General features: G+C 39.6%; 1 pseudogene; it reads left to right on the top strand.

The window, feature by feature from the left end:
- Positions 1 to 1,072: 1,072 nt before the first annotated feature.
- On the top strand, positions 1,073 to 2,845 carry LOC133765727 (spindle and kinetochore-associated protein 1-like; annotated as a pseudogene).
- Positions 2,846 to 27,087: the final 24,242 nt, after the last annotated feature.

Raw genomic sequence — 27,087 nt, 5'->3', positions numbered from 1 at the left:
TCTTTGGCTAGAGGGAAACAGCAGAGCAGCTTGAAGGCTATATAAAGCAAATGTGTAATGGTATTGGCAAAGTTCTGAAAGTAGCTACCAGGAATGCATACTATTGGGAGGAATGAAGAACCAATTTCTGGCTGAAACACACTTTGGATGGAAAAGCTTTTAATGGACAAATTCTCCATCAATAAGTTGCTGCTTTCCATTTAATTGTCATCATCCACTATTTTATTTGTAAACCTTTCTGCATGTGTGTATGTGACTACGTTGGGAAGCACTGGAAATTTATGAGTACTGTGCTCTTCTTAAACAATGGATAACTATCTGAACACGCTGCACTTTTCTTCTCTTGCTTTGAGGCGATTGCCATATTCAGTATGTACTATGTATCTTTTGATAGTACATACTATGTATATTTTGAGAATGTAGTTGCCCCAATTCTGTCTTCCCTAATTAGGTATTACATGGATGAATCCCAGGCATTGTATTGAATATGTAGATGTAATAGCCAAATTTTATGTGCTTATCAGGTGCCTTTCACAACTTTGGGACAAAAGTGAGTCACTAAACCTTTTCTGAATAGTCTTGTAGACTTGTCAGATCGAGAAATCTCCTTTGGGCCATACTTTCTCACTCACATTTCTCCTCCTGACATCTGAGGATGTTTGCTACAGTTGTTTGCAGGGCTTTGAACTCCTACCAGTGGGAGGGGAGACAGTTATTTTAGAGAGTGTATAAATTCATATGAACCTCAAACACTGAAAGGATGTATGTTGCATCCTTATGTTCACTACTTTTCAAAATAATGCACAAGTATTTATAGTTACTTTTATGTATAATAGTGAATTTCAATGATCTTTTACAATGCTGCTAAATTTATAGTAGGTTTTAATCACAATATATTTTCTGAATCAGCAAATGGTAAAAGCATAAGATTGTTATGTGAAAAACTGTGAAAGTTTTGAAATAAAAAAAAAAGAGGTCCTAAGATCCTGGGTTTCCAGCAGAAATTGGGGTGTCCACAGCTTGTGAGCCACTGGGCCCTCTGCTTCCAGATCCACATTGAGGGACTTACAGGATGGCCTCAGATTTGGAAAAGTTACGCTCTCATGTTGATGAAAATATTGTCAGTATTAGAAAAACTCCTGTCACTGAGAAACCTTGGCTAAGAACCTATCTTTTTTTTTTTTTTTTTTTGGACAGGCAGAGTTAGACACTGAGAGAGAGACAGAGAGAAAGGTCTTCCTTTTTCCTTTGGTTCACCCCCCCAAGCAGCCTCTACGGCCAGCACATTGCGGCTGGCACACTGTGCTGATCCGAAGGCAGGAGCCAGGTGCTTCCTCCTGGTCTCCCATGTGGGTGCTGGGCCCAAGGACCTGGGTCATCCTCCACTGCCTTCCTGGGCCACAGCAGAGAGCTGGACTGGAAGAGGAGCAACCAGGACAGAATCTAACGCCCCAACCGGGACTAGAACCCGGGGTACTGGTGCCGCAGGCAGAGGATTAGCCTAGTGAGCCACGGCGCCGGCCAAGAACCTATCTTAAGAGTATAGGGGCTGGCACCGTGGCTCACTAAGTTAATCCTCTGCCTGGGGCACCGGCATCCCATATGGGTTCTAGTCCCAGTTGCTCCGCTTCCAGTCCAGCTCTCTGCTGTGGCCCGGGAAGGCAGTGGAGAATGGCCCAAGTGCTTGGGCCCCTGCACCTGCATGGGAGGCTAGGAGGAAGCACCTGGCTCCTGGCTTCAGATTGGCATAGCTCTGGCCGTAGCGGCTCTTTGTGGGGTCAACCAACGGAAGGAAGACCTTTCTCTCTGTCTCTCACTGTCTAACTCTATCTGTCAAATAAAAAAAAAAAGAAAGAGTATGTTAGGGGCCAGCGCTGTGGTGCAGCGGGTTAATGCCCTGGCCTGAAGTGCTGGCATCCCATGTGGGTGCCAGTTTGATACTCTGTCACTCCACTTCCAATCCAGCTCTCTGCTATGGCCTGGGGAAACAGTAGAAGATGGCCCAACTCCTTGGTCCCCTGCATCCACATGGGAGACCTGGAAGAAGCTCTTGGATCCTGACTTCGGATCAACGAAGCTCTAGCCGTTGCGGCCAATTGGGGAGTGAACCATCGGATGGAAGACCTCTCTCTCTGCCTCTCCTCTCTCTGTGTAACTCTGACTTTCAAATAAATAAATAAATCTTTTTTTAAAAAAAGAGTATATTAAATAAAGTAGGTGACAAGATCTTTGCAGTAATTGAACTACTAAATAAATTGGAATTGGAAATTCAGTATCAAGTACAAGCCAACAGTTTGCTTAAGGAACTGTGAATCAAAGATTATAAAGATATAGAACATCTCAAAACATCCCTTCCTATTTGCCTCAAGTAGTCATAACCCAGATCTTGTTAAATGGGTCAGGTCTGTACCCTGAAGAACCAGTCAGAGTTGAGGAATCTGTACCCACAAAGAAGCCACTCAAAGAACAAAGAAATATTAAAGAAAGACCGTTTGTCACTACTGATGAGTTTAATAGTGTTCCTGCATAAATGAAATCCCTCTTAGCCTATTGTTTAATTAATGATATTATTAAAGAAATCAGCAAGGAAGTAATTAGCAAATATAAGATTCTCCATCAACCAAATACTTCTATGAATTCTGTGACCAGAAATCTTTATCAGAAATTTATCAGTGAAGAAACAAATGATACCAAACATCATTATTTTATAGTGGAAGTTGATATAAAGGAGATCACAGCTTGGGAAGTTGACAAGAGGTTTCATGTGATACTAAATATCTTACAACACTGCTGGATGCTATTGGAGGTCCGAGGGGGTGGACTTACCCTATACGTTATAACCTGAGGCCATTGTGAGCTTTTGAAGTGACCAGTGGTAAGAGTATGTAATATATATATATATAATATATTAATATAACATTTAATATATACATATAAGAGTATGTATATAATATATACATATAAGAGTATGTAACAATGGATACATATAAGAGTATGTAATATATATGTAATATATAATAATATAATATAATATATGTATAATTTTGTTAGCTATTTTATTTCCTATTCCTGGTTTGTATGAAAATATAGTCTACTTTTGGATAAAGCATTTGTATTTTCAGAATTCCCTTCCTTTCAGCAAATATTTAACCACCTATCATGTAAGCCTCTGTATTAAGCATGGAATTGAACTAAGCAATACTCATGTCCAAGTCTTGTGTTAGTGGACAGTACTGAGACCCCAATGAGATGAGTACAGATGTGACTTTGGAAGAAAAAGGTTAAGAAGATAAGGTCCTTTGGAATAAATGGTCACTGGTGTCTAAATTCCATCAACAACATCTCCATCTGTGGGTAAACGTCCTAGAAATTGGGTTCAGAGGAAGTTTATCCACCTGATTATTGTGCTTCCCGAATGTCCTGAGGGAGCAGCTTACTTGAAATGCATTTCATATAAACCAGGCTGTAAACCTCAAACTGTAATGAAAGAGCATTGATGTGATATAAAATTATGATATAATAAGAAGAAAAGAGGCTCTCATAACCAAAAAGTATAATTTTACATTTTACCTCAACTCAAAGCACTTATGCCTTTTACCTTCTGCAGCATGAATTTACTAAACTTGACCCACTTCTGTTTCTTCACCTTCAGAAATGCATAAAATATGAAAAACCTAATTTTCCCCAGTATTTGTAAAAGCTTTTTTCTTTTTAATCTCATCATATCTACTAGAAAGTCTTTGTTGAGACACCCTTCTATTGTCTGTCATTATTAATATGTCCTCCCTTATTATTTGCTGTGTTTGGTTATTGATTATGGATGGCGTTGGCTTGTCATTATTATGGAAGTATCTTTCTGTTTCTGATTCACTTTGAATTAACAAAAGTAAAGATATGTTGAGTTTCACAAATATCTTCTTGATGCAGTGTTGTAATTTAATCATAGCAGTCATTCTTGTCTTTGACTCTTCCGTTTTTAAACTGTAGCACCTGATTTGTTACTCTTTTGTTTAAGGATTCATGAATAAATTTCTTTTATAGCCTTCCTTGTTTACTGGGTTCCAGTAGTCAAGCTTTGCCACCAAGTTTATGCTAACTGCTGAGTTGTTTTAGATGACTTTGGTATAGAGGAGGCAGTGAAGCACAGTGAATTTGACTCTGGGGATGTAATATTAGTTGAATTATGCTGTATTTGCCTTTCTGGAGCTAGGCTTATTTCATTGACACTAATGTCCTCAAGGTTCATCTGTGTTGTCACATATTGCTTGATATGTCACTTTGCCGGGGCTCTGTAGTAACGCATTGTATGTATTAAGCACATTTTCTCTATCCGTTCATTGTCCATGGACATTTAGGTTGTTTGTGTATTTTGCCCTTTGTTAATAGTGATAGAATGAATGTAAGAGTGCTAATATATCTTCAAAATCTTTATTTCCAATCTTTTGAATCAAATCTTGGTAGTGAGATTCCTGGATAATATGATAGTTTTTGAGGAGCTTCTGTACTTTTTTCCCACAATGACTATGTTACTCTTTTCACCAAGCATGTGCAAATGATTCATCTTCTCTTTATTCTCACCAAGATTTGTTATCTTTTCTATTTTTGCACATTTAAAAAAGTTTTTGAAAGGCAGAGTGACAGACGGGAGAAGGAGAGGAAGAGAGAGAGAGAGCATGCAAGAGAGAAAAAGAGAGACCATCTTCCATCCACCGTATTCCCTCCCAAAATGGCTACAACAGACAGGGATGGGCCAAACCCCGTCCAGATCTCCTGCATGGGTGGTAGATGCACAAGCACTTGGGCCATCATCTGCTGCTTTACCAGGCACATAAGCAAGAAGACTGATTGGAAGCAGAGTAGCCAGGACTTGAATCAGCACTCTGAGGGGCTATTGGCATTTCAAGTGGCAACTTAATCTGCTGTGCTGCTGCCCAGATCTTTTGTATTTTTTATAGGAGCCATCCTGAAAGGTATGAATTGATACCTCACTGTGGTTTGATTCAGACTTCCTTAATAATTAGTAATGTTGAGCATTTTTTCATTTATGTGTTTATTTTTTCCATTTATGTGTCTTCTTTGGAGAAGTCTCTATCCAACTCCTTGGGCTGTTTTCATTATTTGTTTATTTATACAATTGATTAGTTCCTAAAATATATTGGAGATTAAGTCCTTTTAAGATTTGTGGTTTGAAAGAAACATTTCTCCCATTATATAGTTGGCTTCTCACTCCTTTTTTTTTTTGTGCAGATTTAGTTTGATACAGTCCCATTTATTTTTTATTGCTGTTGCCTGTGCTTTTAGTGTCATATTCATGAAATCATTGGTAAGGAAATGTCATGAATCTTTCTGTGTTTGCTCCTGGGATTTAGTTTCAGGTCTTATGTTTAAGTCTTTAATCCTTTGAAAGTTGATTTTGTGTATAATGATAAAGGTCAACTTCATTTTCCATGTGTGGATATCTAATTGAAGACACTGTCCTTTCTCCATTGTGTTTACTCTGTACCTTTATCAAAGATCAAGTGCATGATACATGTGTAGATTTATTTCTGGCCATTTTGTTCCATTGGTCAATCTCTCTAGCTTCATGCCAGTACCATATTATTTTGAAATCTGGAAGAGTGATGCCTCCAGCTTTGTTCTTTCTCAAGAGTGATTTGGCTGTTTGTGGTCTTTTGTCATTCTGTGAATTTCAGAATTGTTTTTCTATTTCTGTAAAAAAAGTACACCATGGGAATTTTGATAGCTATTGCATTGAATCTATAGATTACTCTCAATAGTATGGACATTTTAACAATATTAAATCTTCAGGGGCTAGCACTGTGGCGCAGCGGGTTAATGCCCTGGCCTGAAGCTCCAGCATCCCATATGGGCACTGGTTCTAGTCCCGGTTGCTCTTCTGCCAATCCAGCTCTCTGCTATGGCCTGGGATAGCAGTAGAAGACTGCCCACGTCCTTGGGCCCCTGCACCCATGTGGGAGACCTGGAAGAAGCTCCTGGCTTTGGATCGGCGCAGCTCCAACCATTGCGGCCATCTGGGGAGTGAACCAGCGGATGGAAGACCTTTCTGTCTCTACCTCTCTCTGTAACTCTGTCTTTCAAATAAATAAAATAAATCTTAAAAAAAAAAAAACCTTCAAATCCATGAACATGGGATATCTTCTCATTTGTTTCTTTCTTATTTAGCTTCTTTCATTAATGCTTTATTCATTTCAGAATAAAAGTTTTTTACTCTCTTAACTTGGATGTATTTCTAGGTATTTGATTCTTTTTGATGCTATTATAAATGAGATTATTTTCTAATTTCCTTTTCACATTTTTTTTTGTGACAAACATTTGTGTTTGTGAGAAACATTTGTTTGTTGTTAGTATATAGAAATGCAACTGATTTTTGTCCATTGACTTTGTGTCTTATCACTACTGGATTTGTTTATTAGATTTAACAGTTTATTTTGTTGGACTGTTTAGGCTTTCCTTTATAAAGGTCTTGTCTGCAGAAAGGGACAACCTTAATTCTTCATTTCCAGTTTGGATACCTGTTACTTATTTTCTAGATCAATTGCTCTGGCTATGATTTCCAGTACTATGTTGAATGGAAGTGGGAAGAGTGAGCACCCTTGCCTTGTTCCTGATATTAGAGGAGTAGTTTTCACCATTGAATATGCTGCATATATGGCTTCTATTATGTTGTGGTTATTTTGGTACAAGGGGCATTGAATTTTGTCAATGCTTTTTACTTATTAAGATGGTCATGTGATTAGTATTCTTTATTCTGTTGTTGTGACGTCACATGAATTGATTTTCATTCATGGGCCATCATTCCAGGAATAAATTCCATGATCCTTTTAATGCTATTTATTTCAGTATACTAGTTTTTTTTTTTTAATATTTACTTACTTGAAAGGCAGAGTTACAGAGAGGCAGAGGCAGAGGCAGAGAGAGAGAGAGAGAGGTCTTCCATCCACTGATTCACTCTCCAGATGGCCACAATGACTGGAGCTGTACAGATCCATAGCCAGGAGCTAGGAGCTTCCTCTGGGTCTCCCAGGTGGTGCAGGGGCCCAAGGACTTGAGCCATCTTCTACTGCTTTCCCAGGCCATAGGAGAGAGCTGGATCAGAAGTGGAGCAGCCAGGACTTACACTGATGCGAATATGGGATGCTGGCACTGCAGGTGGCAGCTTTACCTGCTACACCACAGTGCCAGCCCCTCAGTTTACACTAGTTTTTTTTTTTTTTTTTTTTTTTTTTTAGGGCTTTTGGATCTATATTCATCAGGGATATTGGCTTATAGTTCTCTTTTATTGTGATGTCTCTGGCTGGCTTTGGCATAGGATAATGGCTTCGTACGATGAATTTGGAGCTGGCGCCACAGCTCACTAGGCTAATCCTCCACCTGCGGCGCCGGAACCCCAGGTTCGAGTCCCGGTTGGGGCGCCAGATTCTGTCCCAGTTGCTTCTCTTCCAGCCCAGCTCTCTGCTGTGGCCTGGGAAGGCAGTGGAGGATGGCCCAAGTGTTTGGGTCCTGCACCTGCATGGGAGACCAGGAGGAAGCACCTGGCTCCTGGCTTCGGATCGGCGCAGTGCGCCACCTGTAGTGGCCATTTGAGGGGGTGATCCAATGGAAGGAAGACCTTTCCCTCTGTCTTTCTCTCTCACTGTCTAACTCTGCCTGTCAAAAAAAAAAAAAAAAAAAAGATGAATTTGGAAATATTCCTTTCTTTTCAATTTTTGACAAAGTTAGGGAAAGATAGGCATTAAATTTTGATTCAATTCACCATAGAAGTCATCTCGTCATGGGCTTTTCTATATTGGGTACTTTTTGATTACTGATTCAATATCCATACTAGTTATAAATCTGTTAAATAATTTTTATTTCTTAAAGACTTAGTCTCAGGGGCCAACGCTGTGGTGCAGTGGGTTAACGCTCTGGCCTGAGGCACCAGCGTCCCATGTGGGTGCCAGTTCAAGGCCTGACTGCTCCACTCCCATCCAGCTCTCTACTATGGCTTGGGAGGGCAGTGGAGGATAGCCCAATTCCTTGGGCCCTTGCACCCATGTAGGAGACCTGGAGGAGGCCCCTGGCTCCTGGCTTCGAATTGGCTCAGCTCTGGCCATTGCGGCCATCTGGGGAGTGAACCATTGGATGGAAGACCTCTTTCTTTCCGCCTCTCCTCTCTCTGTGTAACTCTGACTTTCAAATAAATAAATAAATAAATCTAAAAAAAAAAAAAGACTTAGTCTCAGTAAGTTGTGCATATCAAGAAATTTATCTATTTCACTTAGATTAATAAGTTTGTTAACATATAATTGTTCATAGTAGTCTCATGTTCCTTTTTATGTCTATAGTTTCTTCTTTTGATTCTGATTTTATTTAATTCTTCTCTTCTACTTCCTCCTCTTTCTTCTCCTCCTCCTCCTTCTCCTTCTTCTTCCTCTTCCACTTCCTTCTCCTTCCTTATTGTAGGTAAGGATTTGTCAGTTTTCTTGACTTAAAAAAAAAAACTCAGTTTTTTGTGCTTTTTTTTCTGGTTTATTTTTGCTCTAATCTTTGTTATTTCCTCCATTCTGGTACCTTTGGACTTAGTTTTTCTTTTTCTAATTCTGTTAAGTGTTAAGCTAGTACTTTGGTTTAGAAATGGTTTGAGTGTTCCTTAAAGGTTTCTGTGGTGAAATTCAATCCCTGTTGTGAGAAAATAAGAGGTGGAAATTTAATTCACTCTGCAGTTTAAAGGAGAGGCTTTGGAAAGTGGTTAGGATTAGCTAAGGTCATTAGGGTGGAGCTCCAAGGATTGAATTCTGGAGACTTTATAAGAAAAGAGGAAAAGACCAAATAGACATGCTTACACATGTGTGCTCATTGTCTCTTCCTGTGTGATGCTCTGCCAGCAAGATTGACCTTGCGTCTTTAGAACTGTAAACCAAAATAAGCCTTTGCTCTATAATGTACCCAATCTGTGGTATTGTATAACTAGCAAAAGAAAATGGACTATGGCGAGTTGACTATTTGAGATCTTTCTTCTTTTTTAATATAAGCATTTATGACTATGAACTTTCCTCTTTGTATTGCTTTTACTTCATGCTGTGTTTCGATAGTTTCTGTTTTCATTTCATCTGTCTTGAGGTTTTTAATTTTCCTGCTTGATATCTTCTTGGGCTCCCTGGCTGTTGAAGAGTATGTTTTTTAATTTCCATTCATTTGAGAATTTTTCATTTTTTCTTCTATTAATTTCTAGTTTCATTCAATTGTGGTGAGAAAAAGGTATTTACTATGATTTCAATCTTCTTATATTTTTTAAAACGACTTGATTATATGATCTATCCTGAATAAGTGACCATGTGCACTTGAGAAGGATGTGGAATCTACAGATTTGTTTGGAACTTGTGGGGCATGTCCATTAGGTCCACTTGGTTTACAGTGTTATTTCAGTCCCCTTTAACTCCCTTTAGCACTCTTTTATGCCAATTCTAGTAATAGTAAACTTCTTTGGCTTTTGTTTATCTAAGAAACTTTATCTTTTCTTCACTTTTGAAGGAGTTTTACCAAATATTTTATTCTTGGTTGAAAGTTTTTTTTTAAGATTTATTTATTTATTTAAAAGTCAGAGTTACACACATACACACACACACACACACACAGAGAGAGAGAGAGAGAGAGAGAGAGAGAGAGAGAGTGTGTTCTTCCATCTGCTGGTTCACTCCCCAGATGACCGAAATGGCCAGAGCTGTGCTGATCTGAAGCCAGGAACCAGGAGTTTCTTCCAGGTCTCCCACGTGGGTACAGGGGCCCAAGGACTTGGGCCATCTTCTACTGCTTTCCCAGGCCATAGCAGAGAGCTGGATCAGAAATGCAGCAGCCAGGACTTGAACCGGCACACATATGAGATGCTGGCACTGCAGGCAGTGGCTTTACCTGCTGTGCCACAGCACCGGCCCCATTAACTTTTATTACTTGGAAACTACCACCCCTGACCCTTCTGACCTGACAATTAAAAATCCACTTTTAGTCTTAGGGAAATTCTCTTGTATGTGATAAGCAATATTTTTGTTACTGTTTTCAGAAGTCTCTCTTTGTATTTTAACTTTTGACAGTTTGATGTTATCATGGATTTATTTCTACTGATCTTCTGGAAATAAGATATTATAAATATTTTCAAATTATTTATACTTTATTTCTGCAAAATTATTTATTGGCACTTTAATCTGTATTAATTTACCTGTGCCACTCCTAAGTTTATATTTCTATACTTTTGGATAGAATGATTTGTTCACGTATAATTTATTCTAATTTTTTGAATAATTTTAGTCATTTAAAGATCTGTATTTCCCTTGGAGTACAGGTTTGACTATATCTTAGAAATTTTTGATATTGTGTGCACTATCATAATTTTATATTATTCTATAATTTGTCATTCTCTTTCATTTGAGCATTTAGGAGAATTGTTTTAGGTTTCCAAATGTTTGCTTGCTACTATTTTATAATTTATTTTCAGTTTTCTTACTGATATCAGGAAATAATGCTTATCTTTTGCTTTGCCAATTATACTTTTTAACATTGATTTACTAAATGATCAGCTTTGCTAATGATTCTTGAGGAGCAGAAAAGAAAGTATAGTATTTTTATATGTCAGAGAGTTAAATGCAAAGAATATGTAAAATTGCATATAAACATAAAATCAATGTATATATCAGTCACTAATATTTAGATCCCATTTGTCATCTTAATTTCTTTTATTCCTTTTTAAATACCATTCGATGCTTCAAGAACAAAAAGCAGTGTAGTAACAGTCATTCTCTTAATAATTCTGTAAAGTTTTCCTTGATTTTGTTATTTTTTTAAATACTTTAAAGCAAAATTATCTGAATCATGACTAATAATGACTATTTTAACTTGTTGCCACTAATAATAATAATACAAACACTAAAGACAATCACCAGTTTTTTAGTATATAAAAGGTCTTCAGCTTGGTTTTTAGGTGAATTCTCTTATTTAATACTTATAACAACTCTGTAAGAAAGATGATGTATTTATCACATTCAGTGACTAATCCAGTGAGTTTTTATGCTTCATTAAAAAACACACAAACAATTTTTCTTGTAGATAATGCTTCTGGACTTTGGAACTACTTCTTTAATGTTAATATTTTTTATTGTTTGCAGTCTGACATATCAGTGTCATTTTTAATATTTAGCTTTTATTTATTTATTTTTATTTATTTATTTGACAGGCAGGTTGACAGATATGGAGAGACGGAGTGAAAAGTCTTCTGTCTGTTTTTTTATTCTCCAAATGCCCACAATAGCCAGGTCTGGGCCAGGCTGAAGACAGGAACCAAGAATTCCATCCTAGTCTCCTACATGGGTAGCAGGATCCCAAGCAGTTGGACGATCATCCACTGCCTTCCCAGGTACATTATCAGGAAGATGGATCAGAAATGGAGCAGCTGTGACTTGAACCAGTACTCCCTTGGTGCAAGCCGGTGGCTTAACCTCCTATACTATGGCACCAGCCCCATTATTTAACTTGCAAATCACTTAACATGGTTTAAATATATAGTTGTAGTTGGTATGCTACATTAAAAAAATGTGTAATAAACAAGTATTTTGGACACACCTTATGTATTTATTTATGTTAGAAAAGGTATTTAATCAAAATAAGTTTATGCATTGACACATACGGCTTAACTAGAATAAATCTGTCCAAGTTAAAACAGTTATGGAGCAAAACAATATTATATATAATATAACAGCAGAGTTTCCTCCAAACAATGGGTCCTAGATTCTCTTCTAAGACCTCTCAACTGCATAAGTGGATTCTAAAAATGTGTATTTTGGGGTTGGCATTGTGATGTAGCAGCTAAAGCCACTGCCTGTGAAGGAGGCACCCCAAAAGAGGTACAGTTCAAGTTCTGGCTGCTCCACTTCCGATCTAGCTCCCTGCTAATAAACCTGGGAAGGCAGAAGAAGATAGTCCAAGTGCTTGGGCCCCTGCCACCCATATGTAATACCTGGGTGGATCTCCAGGCTCCTGGTTTGGATTGGCTCAGCCCTGGCAGTTGTGGCCATTTGAGGAGTGCTCCAGCAGATGGAAGATATTTCTCTCTCTCTGTTTCCCTGTGTCTCTCTAACTCTGCCTTTCAGGTAAATAAATATTTTTTAAAAATGTGTATTTCTGGCCGGTGCCATAGCTTAATAGGCCATTGGAGAGTGAACCAACGGCAAAGGAAGACCTTTGTCTCTCTCTCTCTCTCACTGTCCACTCTGTCTGTCAAAAAAAAAATGTGTATTTCTTCTAGAGCTTATAATTGGATTTTCTAATCCAATGTGAGATAGTTGTCGGAGGTGTTTAACCTACTTATATTTATCGGATTAATGATATGTTTGATATTCTTTTTTTTAAGATTCATTTTATTTATTTGAAAGACAGAGTTATAGAGAGATGTAGAGACAGAGAGAGGTCTTCCATCCACTGGTTCACTCCCCAGATGGCCACAATGGCTGGAGCTACGCCTATCTGAAGCCAGGAGCCAAGAGCTTCCTCCGGGTCTCCCACGTGGGTGCAGGGGCCCAAGTATTTGGGCCATCTTCTACTGCTTTCCCAGGCCATAGTAGAGCTGGATTGGAAGAGGAGCACCCAGAACTAGAACCGGTATCCATATGGGATGCTGGCACTTCAGGCCAGGGCTTTAACCCTCTGTGCCACAGTGCCAGCCTCAGATATTCTTTTGATACTTAATGTTTTGTAATTTTTTGTTTCCTTTAAATTTTCTATCACTTTTGCTGTTGCCATTGGAGTTTTTAGATAAAACATACATACAAAATACATACACATTGGTTTGGAGAGTGTACATCTTGTTTTTATTCCACTTTTGATTGACACCCATCTTGTTCTGTAGCTGAGTGCAGTCACACTGTACATTATATTCAGCATCAAGGATTTCTTATTTTGTTTATCATCTCATTTGAAATAATTTTTGTTTTGAAAGTAAAACATACTTCTTACGCATTTTAGTCTCCTTTATTTGTTAATCTTATCCTGATCATAGAACAGAAGGTAAATGATATAAAATGTGTTGATCATCAGTCATGTACACTGTACTGAACTTTGCATGTTTGAAGAACAAAGAAGAATATAAAATAGTGTCTTTTCCTGTTTTTAAGAAGCCTAGGCTGGCGCTGCGGCTCAATAGGTTAATCTTTCGCCTGCGGCGTCAACACCCCGGGTTCTAGTCCTGATCGGGGCGCCAGATTCTGTCCCGGTTGCCCCTCTTCCAGTCCAGCTCTCTACTGTGGCCCAGGAGTGCAGTGGAGGATGGCCCAAGTCCTTGGGCCCTGAACCTACATGGGAAATCAGGAGAGGTGCCTGGCTCCTGGCTTCGGATCAGCGCGGTGCACCAGCTGGCAGCGCGCCGGCCACAGCGGCCATTGGGGGGTGAACCAATGGAAAAGGAAGACCTTTCTCTCTGTCTGTCTGTCTGTCTGTCTCTCTCTCTCTCACCTGTGTAACTCTGTCTGTCAAAAAAAAAAAAAAAGCCAAAAGTATAATTGTTAGGGGAACTAGATATATGTCTACATAAAGTTAAGTAACTCAAAGTTTTGAATATAACCCAACAGTGTATATAACTAAAGGTCAAATGGGAAATGTGCAAAATAAAAGTCATGAATTCAGAGACCAGGAATATTGTTTGGAATTGAAATGTGGAGAGAAATCTCTCCAAAAGAAGGAACCATTGCCAAGGTGAATGAACAGTGTTGTCAGAAGTATGTAGGTGGCCATCTACGTGGCATGTTCATGAGATGGCAAGCAATAGTAAGATCAGAGGATTCATGGAGCTGGAAATGTTTATTAGGGTAGATAAATCATTATACAAGCATGTGTTAAATTCTTAGTTCCTGTGTTAATCTGAGTTCTCCAGAGAAACAGCACTAATAGTGTGTTATATGTACCTAGAGAGAATGATAGCGAGGAAGAGGAGAGGAGAGGTGAACGGGGGGTGGAGAAGAAAGAGAGAAGAAAGAGAAGAGTAGAGAAGAATGAGTATTTAGGGGCTGGCACTGTGGCACAGTGGGTTAATGCCCTGGCCTGAAGTGCCAGCATCCCATATTTGAGACCCGGTTCGAGACCTGGCTGTTCCACTTCCCATCCAGCTCTCTGCTATGGCCTGGGAAAGCAGTGGAAGATGGCCCCAGTCCTTGGGCCCCTGCACCCGCATGGGAGACTGGGAAGAAGCTCCTGGCTCCTGGCATCGGATCAGCACAGCTTTGGCCATTGTGGCCAACTGGGGAGTGAACCATAGGATGGAAGACCTCTGTCTCTCTCTCTCTCTCTTTTTCTGCCTCTCCTCTCTCTGTGTGTAACTCTGACTTTCAAATAAATAAATAAATCTTAAGGGAAAAAAAGAAGAATGAGTATTTAAGAATTGGCTCCAGTGATTATAGAGGATAAGTCCCAAGATCTGCATCCAGCAAGCTGGAGACCTTGGAGAACCTATGGTCTAATTCCAGTCAGTCTGAAAGCAGGAAAAGACTAATGTCCAGCTCAAAGACAGGCAGAGAGAGAAAATTCTCTCCTACTATTTTTCTTCTGTTTAGATTTTCAATGGATTGCATAAGGCCCAAGTAACCTGGGTGGCTTTACTCAGTTTATCAATATAAATGTGAGTTTTGTCACATCCAGAGTAACGTTTAAACAACAAGTACTTCCTGCCTAACCATCACAGTCCCCAAAGGGCATACAGAGAACCCTTAACCAAGGTGTACAGGCTGAACATGTTGGAGAACTTTTTGATGTGGAGCTAGTACCAGAGTTGAGTGCTACAAGACTCACAGGCGTTCAACAGGTAAACATTTCACACAGGTTGAGGAAGTTTGTAAAAAGTGTTTTATAGACAGAAGATGACAAGGCTTGTACTCTTATAGCTGAAATAATAGATAGCACTTTCAAGAAATTATTTTGCTGTGGGTGGAACACAAAGTGTGAACAGGAGAATCAGGTGAGAAGAATGGAGGGAGGTAGGCTGGTCCGTGTCATGAAGGCTTTGGGTAGCATATGGAGGCTTTTTAAAGGACAGAAGAGTTATAAGGAAAGTGGATTATAAATAGAATTGTTAAAGGCAGGGAGGATGAGAGATTCTTGAATTAATTCAAGTGAAAGGTATCTTGCATTGACTAATGGAAGTGGGAGTCTATTTGGGAATGATTACTAAATTAGAAGCTGCAACCTAGATGTGAAATGGGTGGAAGGGTCTAGAAAGAGGAGAATTGAACATGATTCTTGGAATCCTGGCTTAGGGAAGTGGCTAAAATATGTTTACTACTATAATAAATACAGGCCAGGGAAGAGCTTTGGGGTAGAGTATGCTCATTCCAGATATTTAAAATGCATGTGGCTTAAAAGTTTCCCTCCTCTTCATGATATTTTCCTACTAAGTTGAGAACAATGGAGCTTCAAATGTTGGCGTTGCTCTAAGATTTTCATGATGTATAACATTGGTAAAATTACTAGGTCAATAAAATATGCATAAATGTACAGACTTGTTGATAAAACAAACTTTTCTGTAGCTACCAACTCCATAAATGGCCAGACAATTAACAATGATAAAGTTTGTTTCAGTAACAAAGCCTTCCAAAGAGAGGGAGATTTGGATGCCTTTCAACACAATAAATTCCTTTCTTCTCACATGTCATGTAAACTGATGTCATTTCTCATTCCATAAAGGAAAAAAAAAAAAAGAAAGAAAGATGAAACTTGCTCTGGTTTGCAGGGATCCAATGATGGCATTCTTCCTCAAAGTCATCTAAAAAAAGACATTGTGAGCAAACTTGTGTTTCCTCCGCCAGAAATGCATGCCTGGCCATAATGCAAGCCTTTCATATTTGGCCATTTAGATAATGGCTTCTACATGAGCTTTCATAACATTTATTTACTGCTATAAGTGATTGGACCAACTGCTGTTGGAAGCCAAGAATCCGCTTCTTCCGCAGCTAGATTCCCCATTACATTAGCTCAGCCTCACGAAGGTTGCTCAGAAAGCAGCGTGTTCTGTAAGTATTTCAGGGTGCTGAGAAACGCTGTGGATATGTTGGTTTTGAATGTTTACAGTTCTCCTGCTTGTGAAACATAATAGCTTCACTCTATGAAGACCATGCTCTAGTTATAAATATTTCAGCTTCCCAGTCCCAATTTTTTAGGGTGTATCAACCACATTTTCCTTCTCCTCCCATCTGGCTGACTGATTCACACTCTTCTGTGAATTGTTGCAGCAGAAAAACAGGCAAAGCTGCCAAATTTCTGGAAGACAAAGCTTTCTGTATGTTCACCTTGGTAAAATGCTAAAATAGGATTCAGGCTGCTATGCTAATGAGGGCTTAGCCAGGGTGGATATGTGGATCATTCAGCAGAGAGAGACACCTTGCTGTAATAGATTTTCCATTTGCAAGCAGAGGTGATTGACAATAGTCTGCCCCAAGAGTTTGAACTTGAAGTGACAGTACTTAGCAGAACTCTGACTTGTTGAAGCCAAGCCTCGCCACCCCCACCAGTCACTACGTGCTGAGGCAGCTGGGGGCAGTTTCGGGGGGGGGGGTGATCCCCTTGGGTTGAGCTGGTTAGACTGGATGAACCACAGTCTCTCAGAGCAGTCTCTCTGGGCCTTGGCCTGAGGGTGGCTCCTGCCCTGGCAGGAGACTGTGCCCACGTGCTTGCCTTCATCAGCTCCTATTCTGTCAGTGCTGGGCACAGCCACGCAAAAGTGGGGCACGACCATGGACAGAGCAGCTGGTGCCTGACTCTGGCCTGCTTCAGAAATCCTGTTTCCAGAGATCCTCTGCTCTCTGTCCTTCTGCAGTGAACCAGGATTGTAGACCAACATCGAAGGACCCTACCTTTGGTACCCAGAAAACAGAACCAATTGCAGCTGTGAAAGAAGCCACTAGTTTATAGAGAAAGGTAAAAATAACATATATTTTAAAATAAAACTAGAACTGTGTGTTTTCTCTTGTAATCTTATTACTGCCTGAAGGGAAAAATAAGTTCAGTAACACAGTGAAGAGAAAGAAAACAAATTAGCTAGTTTTGCTTTGGGAAAGAAGAGATGTAGCTTGTTGCTAACCTTTGCTGCTCTTGCAGTCTAAAAGCAAATCTCTGATGTCCATAAGAACAGAGGTGCACATTGTTGCAAGAGACCCCTGAATACCAGGTAACCCTTCAAAAATTCTATTTGACTCTATGAGATAATTGTCATTTTACCTATATGTATGCATATTTGGTGAATGGGGATTAAAGAGAGAAGTAGAGCAATATCTTTGTTCTTTAAAAGGGCATAGAGAATGGGAGAGTCATGTCCATAAGAGATATTAGGTGTTCAGATAAAAGTATGGCATAGACTTTCAGGAAATCATCCAACCACCTTCATATCCTCCTACCAGCCATAGTGCTTAATTGTGGCATTATTTATATTTGTTCATATTTGAAGTGCTGCTTTTGCTGCAATCAACATGAATGAGTCAAAATTTTACTGATAGGTCATGAGAGAAAGTAGTTTACATAGGAGTATTTGTGTATTTTTGACATTTTACATGGTTAAATGTTAAAATTAACCATTTTACATGGTTAATTTAAAAAGTAGGTTACTTGTGGGTGAAGTGATATTGTGAATAGGACTTGTTCAGTATGTAAAAACGCAAAGTGAATTATTTACTGTACAGGAGTTTGCTTCATTGTTGAAAAGGAAATTGTTACAGGGCTAACCTCCCAAGGCCAGTGAAAATATGTTTACTAAAAGCATCTCAGTTCTTTAGTATGACTTCAAACATTCCAGAAAATGTCTCCCTTCCTTGGAATCTCACTTGGGTATCCTTCAAAGGGCCGATGTCTCCCTAACCTAGCAGTGACATTCCCTCTCTCCCACCTGCACATGAATCTGCTCCTTCACAGGAGTGACTGGGACTAACTCTACTTGCTTATCTCATGTCCACTCATTTAAAATACTTATTAGGAAATATTTACAAGAAGAACTATAAAGAGTAATACAATAAAGACCCTTGCCCCACCAGTCATCCTTACAAATAAAATAGTACCTGTAATATTAATGCTGTGATGTATACCCCAGATTCATCTCAATTCCTTCCAATACCCAATGATACAACTACTAGTTTGAATTTGGATGTGAAAATGATCATTTCCATATCATTATTTACAGTGATACTAAGTATGTTTGCATGTTTTACAATGATATTAAGTATGTATCATGTCATGTTATTTTCCATGTTTTTAAATTTTGAAAACTGGTATAATATAACATGTATTTGTGACTTGGTATCTCAGTCTCTTTGTTCATTATCATGCTGTTGAGATTTATCCACAATAATAGTTGTTCTATTATAGTAAATACCACAGTTTATTTATACACTTTTTTGGGCATTTAGTTGTTTTGTAACTAACTTGTCAATGGTTCCAGGCAGAAATGAGCATTATCGCCGGTGCCGCAGCTCACTAGGCTAATCCTCCGCCTTGCGGCGCCGGCACACCGGGTTCTAGTCCCGGTCGGGGCACCGGATTCTGTCCCAGTTGCCCCTCTTCCAGGCCAGCTCTCTGCTATGGCCCGGGAGTGCAGTGGAGGATGGCCCAAGTGCTTGGGCTCTGCACCCGCATGGGAGACCAGGAGAAGCACCTGGCTCCTGGCTTTGGATCAGTGCGGTGTGCTGGCCGCAGCAGCCATTGGAGGGTGAACCAACGGCAAAAAGGAAGACCTCTCTCTCTCTTTCTCTTTCTCTCACTGTCCACTCTGCCTGTCCCCCCCCCCCCAAAAAAAAAGAGCATTATCACTTGGTGCAAGCAATGATTCACAGCAGGAAAGGGGTCCTAGGTGGTCTCTCAGCTCCTTTCCGGAGGTGTGTTTGAGTTCAAGTGCATTTGAATGCAGTGCTGGCCTGGCCTCCAGCAGAGAGGTTCACCAGTGGGGTGTTCTCACTTGTTTCTCTTCCTTTTCGCCCACTGAACAGGAGAATCTTGCAGATCTTGGGGACAATCAGATGTTGAATGATCTGAGAGTGAAGTGTGAGCTGTTAGCAGATGCTGGAAACATAAACTGCCCAACATGTGGAGGTTTGGGAGACCATAAGAAGTGCAATCTTTTCTCCTGGGATGAAATCCTTAATCCTAGTAGTTTTTTTTTTTTTTTTTTTTTTTGCAATTTAGAGACTGTTCTGTATTGTCACTTGTCACCACAAATCATTTTTTTTTGTTCCAAATAATGCTGACATATTCACAACTCCTTGTGTACATGTGCAGGAGTTTTTAAGGGTATACGTATAGGAGTACAGTTGCTGAATTGTAGGGATAAAACTTGTTAAAGTTACTAAAAGTTGTTGTTGGCAAATAATTGAATTGCTTTATACTCAAATCAGTAATATGTAAGACTTCCCATTGTTTCCTTTTTTTTTTTGACAGGCAGAGTGGACAGTGAGAGAGAGAGAGACAGAGAGAAAGGTCTTCCTTTGCCATTGGTTCACCCTCCAATGGCTGCCGCGGCTGGCGCGCTGCGGCCGGCGCACTGCGCTAATCCAAAGCCAGGAGCCAGGTGCTTCTCCTGGTCTCCCATGGGGTGCAGGGCCCAAGCACTTGGGCCATCCTCCACTGCACTCCCTGGCCTCAGCAGAGGGCTGGCCTGGAAGAGGGGCAACCGGGACAGAATCCGGTGCCCCGACCGGGACTAGAACCTGGTGTGCCGGCGCCACAAGGCAGAGGATTAGCCTATTGAGCCACAGCGCCGGCCCCCATTGTTTCCCATCCTCTCCAATTATTGGTATTATCCAAATTTAATTAAGTTTTGAAAATCTAGTATGTGGTATGAGATGGTACCTCAGAGAGGTGTTTTTATTATGAATTAGATACATTTTATTTTGTGACTGCTGGTCATTTATGTTTCTTCTTTTTTGAATTATCTTTTTTTTATTCTTTCTATTGGATTGTCTTTTTTTTCTGACTGTAAGTTTTCTATATTCTTGCAACAATTGCATATTGAAAGAATTTCTCTCACAATGTGGTTATTGTGCTTGTTTGTTGCTTTTTAAATGATTTATTCATTCATTTGAAAGTCAGAGTTATAGATAGAGGGAGAGACAGACAGAGATCTTCCATTTGCTGATTCTCTCTCCAGATGGCCACAATGGCATGCGCTAGGCCAGGCCTGGTCCAGGCCAAAGCCAGGAGCCAGGAGCTTCTTCCAGGTCACTCACATGGGTGGCGGGCCCAAGTGCTTGGGCCATCTTCCACTGCTTTTCCCAGGCTGTTAGCGGGAAGCTGGCTCAAAAGTGGAGCTACTGAGACTTGAACTGGCTCCCATAAAGGATGCCGGCATCACAGGCAATGGCTTTACCCATCAATAGCATTTTTATTCTTAATTCCTGTCAGTTTTGTTTTAATTCATTTTTCTCTATTTTTAAAGTCTGTTCTTGGGGCTGGTGCTTTGCGTAGCTGGTGAAGCCACTGCCTGCAGTACCAGCATCTCACGTGGGCACCGGTTCAAGTCCTGGCAGCTCTGCTTCCGATCCTGCTCTCTGCTGTGGCCTAGGAAAACAAAGGAAGATGGCCCAAGTCCTTGGGCCCCTACACCCATGTGGGAGACCTAGAATAGTCTCCCGGCTCCTGGCTTTGGATTGGCGCAGTTCTGGCCACTGTGGCCATCTGGGGAGTGGGCCAATGGTTGGAAGACCTCTCTCTGTCTCTCTGCCTCTGCCTCTCTGTAACTCTGCCTTTCAAAGGGATAAATTAACCTTTTAAAAAAAATAGTCTGTTCTCTTACTAGCTACATTTAAAATTCTGTATGCATACAAAACTTATTAAATATTGCTTCCCTTGTGAAAAAATCTCTTATAATTTCTATGTTGTTGTGCAATATCTTAGTTCTAGTTCTATCTTGTTTTGTATTTCCCTAATTTAACACTATCATTGATTAATGGTGATAATACTTGATTAGATTTACCTACAGACTTAGCAATTTCTTAATATATTCATTTCAGAGTTTCTGAAGCTATTCTTTAGTAAAATATTCATGGTAAGCACTAAAATTTTTGCTTGTAGGAAGATATGCTTCTTTGACATCATTCTTGGAATTTCACTAAAGATGAAATAATAAGTTGAAAATGTTCGACCGGCGCCGTGGCTTAACAGGCTAATCCTCCGCCTTGCGGCACCGGCACACCGGATTCTATCCCGGTTGCCCATCTCCAGGCCAGCTCTCTGCTATGGCCCAGGAAGGCAGTGGAGGATGGCCCAAGTGCTTGGGTCCTGCACCTGCATGGGAGACCAGGAGAAGCACCTGGCTCCTGGCTTCGGATCGGCGAGATGCGCCGGCCCTAGCGACCATTGGAGGGTGAACCAGCGGCAAAAGGAAGACCTTTCTCTCTCTCACTATCCACTCTGCCTGTCCAAAAAAAAAAAAAAAAAAAATGTTCTCTTATGGCTTTTGAGAGATTTTCTGTTGCTCTCATTATTTGTCAGTGTCATTCAAACACGTATCTTTGAAGGTGCTTTCTCTCTGGCTGCTTTTGAGATCATACATTTTTCTTTGGAGTATATGTAGTGATGCTATCAAATGTTTAGATATGGATAAAAGCAGAATTTGAAGCAGAATTTTTGTGCATCCTAAATGTAAGTGTCCAAGGTTTTCTTTTTTGATGGTTTCCATCAAGGACATTTTATTCATTAAATTTTCAATTATTAGTCCTTCTGGAATTCTAATTCATTTTGTCAATTTCATTTTATTTCTATTTCTATTAAAGATCTTACCTATTTTTATTTTATTGGTTCTATTTGCTACATTCTATCATCTTTTTAAAATCTATCAATCTCTTTCAGTTCATTAATTCTATCTTCCATATTGTACCCAATTTGGTTCTAAAAATTCCCCATTGAAATCTGGGTATGGTGGTACTAGATTTCTCATTACTAAAGTATCAACTATAAAAGTGCTAGCATATTTATTACAGGTAACAGTAGCAAACAAAAAACTGATCCTAAATGCATTTTTTACAGCAAAGGACCAAATAAAAGATAAACCATAAACTACCTCCCAGTGTCTGGAATTTACCTTTTTTAACCTGTTGTCAAACTTTGTGATTTTTATTAAAAAAAAAAAAGAAATTTTAGTTTTATAATTCTGTTCTGATTTGATTTCAGTGATTATATTTTAATTTGTTTAAGTACAATTTGGAATTTGATTCTTCCTTGATATTTCTTGAAAAGCAATTTTTAGGGTTATAAATTTAGATATTTATTTGAAATGAATAATGTATTTAATTGGTTTGACATTTAAAAAATTTTTTAAATTTATATAAGGGGGAAAATTTCATGTATCATATATACAAATTTAAGAACATGTTGATGTGTTCCACCTTCCCCTTCCTCCTTTCCTCCCTCACTCCCATCTTCCCTCCTTCCTTATTTTTCTTTTAATTTTTGCAAGCCATACTTTCAATTTACTTTATAAAAACAAACTTAACCCTCCACTAAATAAAGCATTCTAATACACTGATGTTGGAAATGTAAACTAGTACAACCAATATGGAATACAGTATGGAGATTCCTCAGAAACCTGAAAATAAATCTACAATATGACCCAGTCATTCCACTCCTGGGAATTTATCCAAAGGAATGAAATTAGCATCTGAAAGAGTTATCTGTACCCCCTTGTTTATAACAGCTCAACTCACAATAGCTAAGTTAGGGAATCAACCCAGATGTCCATCAACTGATGACTGGATAAAGAAAATGTCATACATATACATGATAGAATACTACTTAGCTTTAAGAAAGAATGAAATTTTGTAATTTGCACCAAAATGGATGAAACTGAAGATCATTATGCTTGGTGAAATAAGCCAGTCTCCAAAAGGCAAATATCATTTTTCCCTGATTTGTGGTGATATACAGAGTACAACAAAGTAATATATATGGACAAAATTGAAATTCTGAGATTTTATTATTGTTTATATCCCTTGTCTATACTTCTGAGGAAGAGTGGTTTTTCTACTTAATATTTGTTGAAAAGCAATGTTTTACTGTTAATGCTTCATTGTTTCTTGAAAATACCAATATATCAAGTCATAAAAAGTTTACAACTGTGGTTTTTATTTTTATAAACTCATTCTTCTGCTTCTTTAGGTATGATTTTGAGTTAAGAACTCATATTTGGCTGTTGAGAGTCTGTGTGGATATTTATTGCTTTGCTCTTGCTTTTGCCTGACCTGCTAACAAATTAGGATAGTGTTTGATTAGTGTTTTGGTTGTCACTTCCCAAATTCTGATGTTTATATACACTCCAGCTCCATATTTTCATGGAATAAACTGTGTTTTAAAATTCTTGATGGTGGGAGAAAGATGGGAGCATAAGTTTGATAGATTTAAGAAATAGGGCCGGCGCCGCGGCTCACTAGGCTAATCCTCCGCCTTGTGGCGCCGGCACACCGGGTTCTGGTCCCGGTCGGGGCGCCGGATTCTGTCCCGGTTGCCCCTCTTCCAGGCCAGCTCTCTGCTGTGGCCAGGGAGTGAAGTGGAGGATGGCCCAAGTGCTTGGGCCCTGCACCCCATGGGAGACCAGGATAAGCGCCTGGCTCCTGCCATCGGATCAGCGCGGTGCGCCGGCCTCAGTGCGCCGGCCGCGGCAGCCATTGGAGGGTGAACCAACGGCAAAAGGAAGACCTTTCTCTCTGTTTCTCTCTCTCACTGTCCACTCTGCCTGTCAAAAAAAAAAAAAAAATTAAGAAATAAAAATATATATTATCAATTAAATTTGATTTTAAGATAAACAAGATATATATAAAATATGTCTCATGAAATATTTGTTCTGGATTTTATCTAGATACTGATGCCTGGAGGATGGAGAGACTATTTTTCTAATCAGAAACAAGCCAATTCCTGTATATTTTCATAGTATCTTCCTTTGTAGATGAGATGAGTAGGGTTTTCACTTCAGTGTGTTTTATTTTTTCCCCCACTAGGCCACCCTTTCATGGAACATATAGTCTTTAAAGGGCTTGGCTTTTTGTGAGTGTCTAAGTTTCAACTTCTCACCTATGGAGGCTTTGTGTCTTGTTGCCCTACTAGTCCTAGGTCCCTGGGATCGGAAAATTCCATCCAAGTCTCTGATGATACAGCATTTTCTTTCCTCTCTGGTTTTCTGCTTGCTTGCTTGCTTTCTTTCTTTCTTTCTTTCTTTCTTTCTTTCTTTCTTTCTTTATTTATTTATTTTTTGGTTGGGTGTTTCTTAAAGATTTATTTATTCATTTATTTGAAAGGCATAGTGTGAGAGGAGAGAGGGAGAGGGGGAGAGGGAGGGAGAGAGTTTTTCCATCTGCTAGTTTTCTCCCCAAATAGCTACAGCATCCAAGGCTGGGCCAGATAGAAGCCAGGAACCAGGAACTCCACCCTTGTCTCCTACTTGGGTGGCAGGCACTTGAGCACTTGAGGCATCAGTCACTACCCTTTCCAGGTGCATTAGCAGGAAGCTGGATCAGAAGCAGAGCCACCAGAACTTGAACAGGCATGCTGGTTTGGGTTGCATGTGTTGCAAGTGGCAGCTTAACTTACTATGCCACAAAGCATGCCCGTGGTTGGGTTTTTATTTGCTAGGATTTTCTTCTGCTTTTCAAGTGAGATATACCTTTAAAAAGGGGTATAACTGTGTGTGTGTGTGTGTGTGTTTTAGTTATAATGCTTGAAATAGAACACTTCCATTCATTCTTTAACCCAAATGAAGCAAATCCCTCTCCCTACCTTTGATCTAAAATTCAGCCAGGGATGCATCACATCTGAATCTGACTGCTGCTTCTCTAGGTTAGCCTACTTTTTTTTTTTTTAAGATTTATTTATTTATTTGAAAGTCAGAGTTTCACAGAGAGAGAAGGAGAGGCAGAGAGAGAGAGAGAGAGAGAGAGAGAGAGAGAAGTCTTCCATCTGCTGGTTCACTCCCCAATTGACCTCAACTGCTTCCTCCAGGTCTTCCCATGCGGGTGCAGGTGCCCAAGGACTTGGGCCATCGTCCACCGCTTTCCCAAGCCATAACAGAGAGCTGGATCAGAAGTGGAGCAGCAGAGTCTCAAACTGGTGCCCATTTAGGATGCTGGCACTGCAGGTGGTGGCTTTACCCGCTATGCCACAGCGCTGGCTCCTAAAGTAGCCTACTTTGAAACTTTGATTTCTTTGCTAAATTTTCTCTTCCACCAATATCTACTACTCCAGTTTTTTTTTTTTTTTCACCATTGCTCTTCTTCTCTCACCAACCATTTCCATTCTTCTTTGATGTTGATTCTTTGGTATAACCATATTTCTTGGATAGTTAATATACTACTAAGCAGATGTCCTATCTATAAACTCTACAGGTTGGTTTTCATACTGTTTTCTGTGGTCATCTTTTTAAAAAACACAAAACAGACCTTATGATTATTCTTGTACTTGGAAATCTTTGATAGCTTTGCATTGTCAAAATATATAATCTTAGCCTTGAAACTCCTTTTAACATGACTGTCAACCACTCCTCCCTCTTCAACTTCTCCAGCTGTCACATTCTCCACTGTGTTCCTTCTGTCCAGGCACAGCACTGTGCCCTGCTTCTTGGGCCATGATACAACTTTTCTTCTTTCTGTCTTTGTTCTTGGTCCTGGAATAGATGCTGTCCACTCACTGCCTGTACAGTCAGCCCTTCTTGTTCATGGATCTGCCTCCCATTTCAACAACAGATAGAAAATACATTTTTTAAAAAGACACAGACTTATTCCCCTCTTGTCATTATAGCCTAAACAAACTTGATACAACAGTATGTACATAGCATTTTCATTGTAAAAATAATCGAGTGGCTTAAAGTATACAGTAATTTTGCATAGGTTATTTGCAAATACTATGTTACTTAATAAAGGACACTTGAGCATCTCAAAATTTGGATGTCTGCGGGGATCTTGGAGCCAGTCTCCATGAATACTGAGGGATGATTGCATATCTAAATAACCTTCCATCTTCAAGACTGGGCTCAGATTTCAACTTGGTAAAGGTCTGGCCCACCCCCATTTCCAGCTAGCTGCTTACTCATTCACTTTTATTTGTTTTTCATATAGCACATTTATTTTGTATTTTTTAAAGATTTATTTATTTATTTGAAAAAGTTACGGAGAGGCAGAGGCAGAGGCAGTGAGAGCTCCTCCATCCACTGGTTCACTCCCCAAATGGCTGCAACGGCCAGAGCTGGGTCGATCTGAAGCCAGGAGCCAGGAGCTTCTTCCAGGTCTTCCATGTGGGTGCAGGGGCCCAAGGACTTAGGCCATCTTCCACTGCTTTCTCAAGCCACAGCAGAGAGCTGGGTCAGAAGTGGAGCAGCTGGGTCTCAAACCAGCACCTATATGGGATGCTGGCAGTGCAGGCGGCGGCTTTGCCCGCTATACCACAGCACTGGCCCTTATTTTGTACTTTTTAATAATAGTTATTTCTCTTTCTCTCCCTCTCTCTGTATTTCATGCTAATTGTAAACTTTTAGCTATGTACTATCTTTTTATCTTATTATTCCAGTTCTGAACACAACACTGTATATTTGGTAGCTTTGTCGATAATTTAATTAAGTACTGGTGTTTAGTAGTGATGAGGTTTTGTTTAAAAGATGAAGATCAACTTGGAGAATTTGTTCAAGCTGCACAAACATATGCATCTTCATTTTCAAGGGGGAAGAGTGTTTCTCTTCACCTCTCGTATTATTAGAGGGACCCTTTTCTCTATTGGATGTTCTGGCAGACTGAGGGCTATAAAACTGGGGGTTTCATGAATCTGATGAAAGGGTCCTTCCAGAAAACACCCAGTAATTTTTTTTGTTCTTTGAAATATCTTAATTCATTTTCTTGAAATCTCTCTTTTCCTGTACTCAAAATGGTCACTAAGCATAAATAAAATAGATGTAGGCAGCTTGTTTGTTCTAATACAGTGTGCTATTATATCAACTTTCAAGAAATTATAATGCCTATAAATTACCCCCTCCCTTTGTCTTTTTGTCTGTATGCATACAGTTGTCAGATTTACAAAATAGAAATATGAGATATCCAGTTAAATTCA

The sequence above is a fragment of the Lepus europaeus genome, chromosome 1 (assembly GCF_033115175.1).
Source record: "Lepus europaeus isolate LE1 chromosome 1, mLepTim1.pri, whole genome shotgun sequence".
Taxonomy (NCBI): domain Eukaryota; kingdom Metazoa; phylum Chordata; class Mammalia; order Lagomorpha; family Leporidae; genus Lepus; species Lepus europaeus.
The sequence above is the reverse complement of the archived record's forward strand: the minus strand, read 5'-3'. Positions and strand labels throughout refer to the sequence as shown.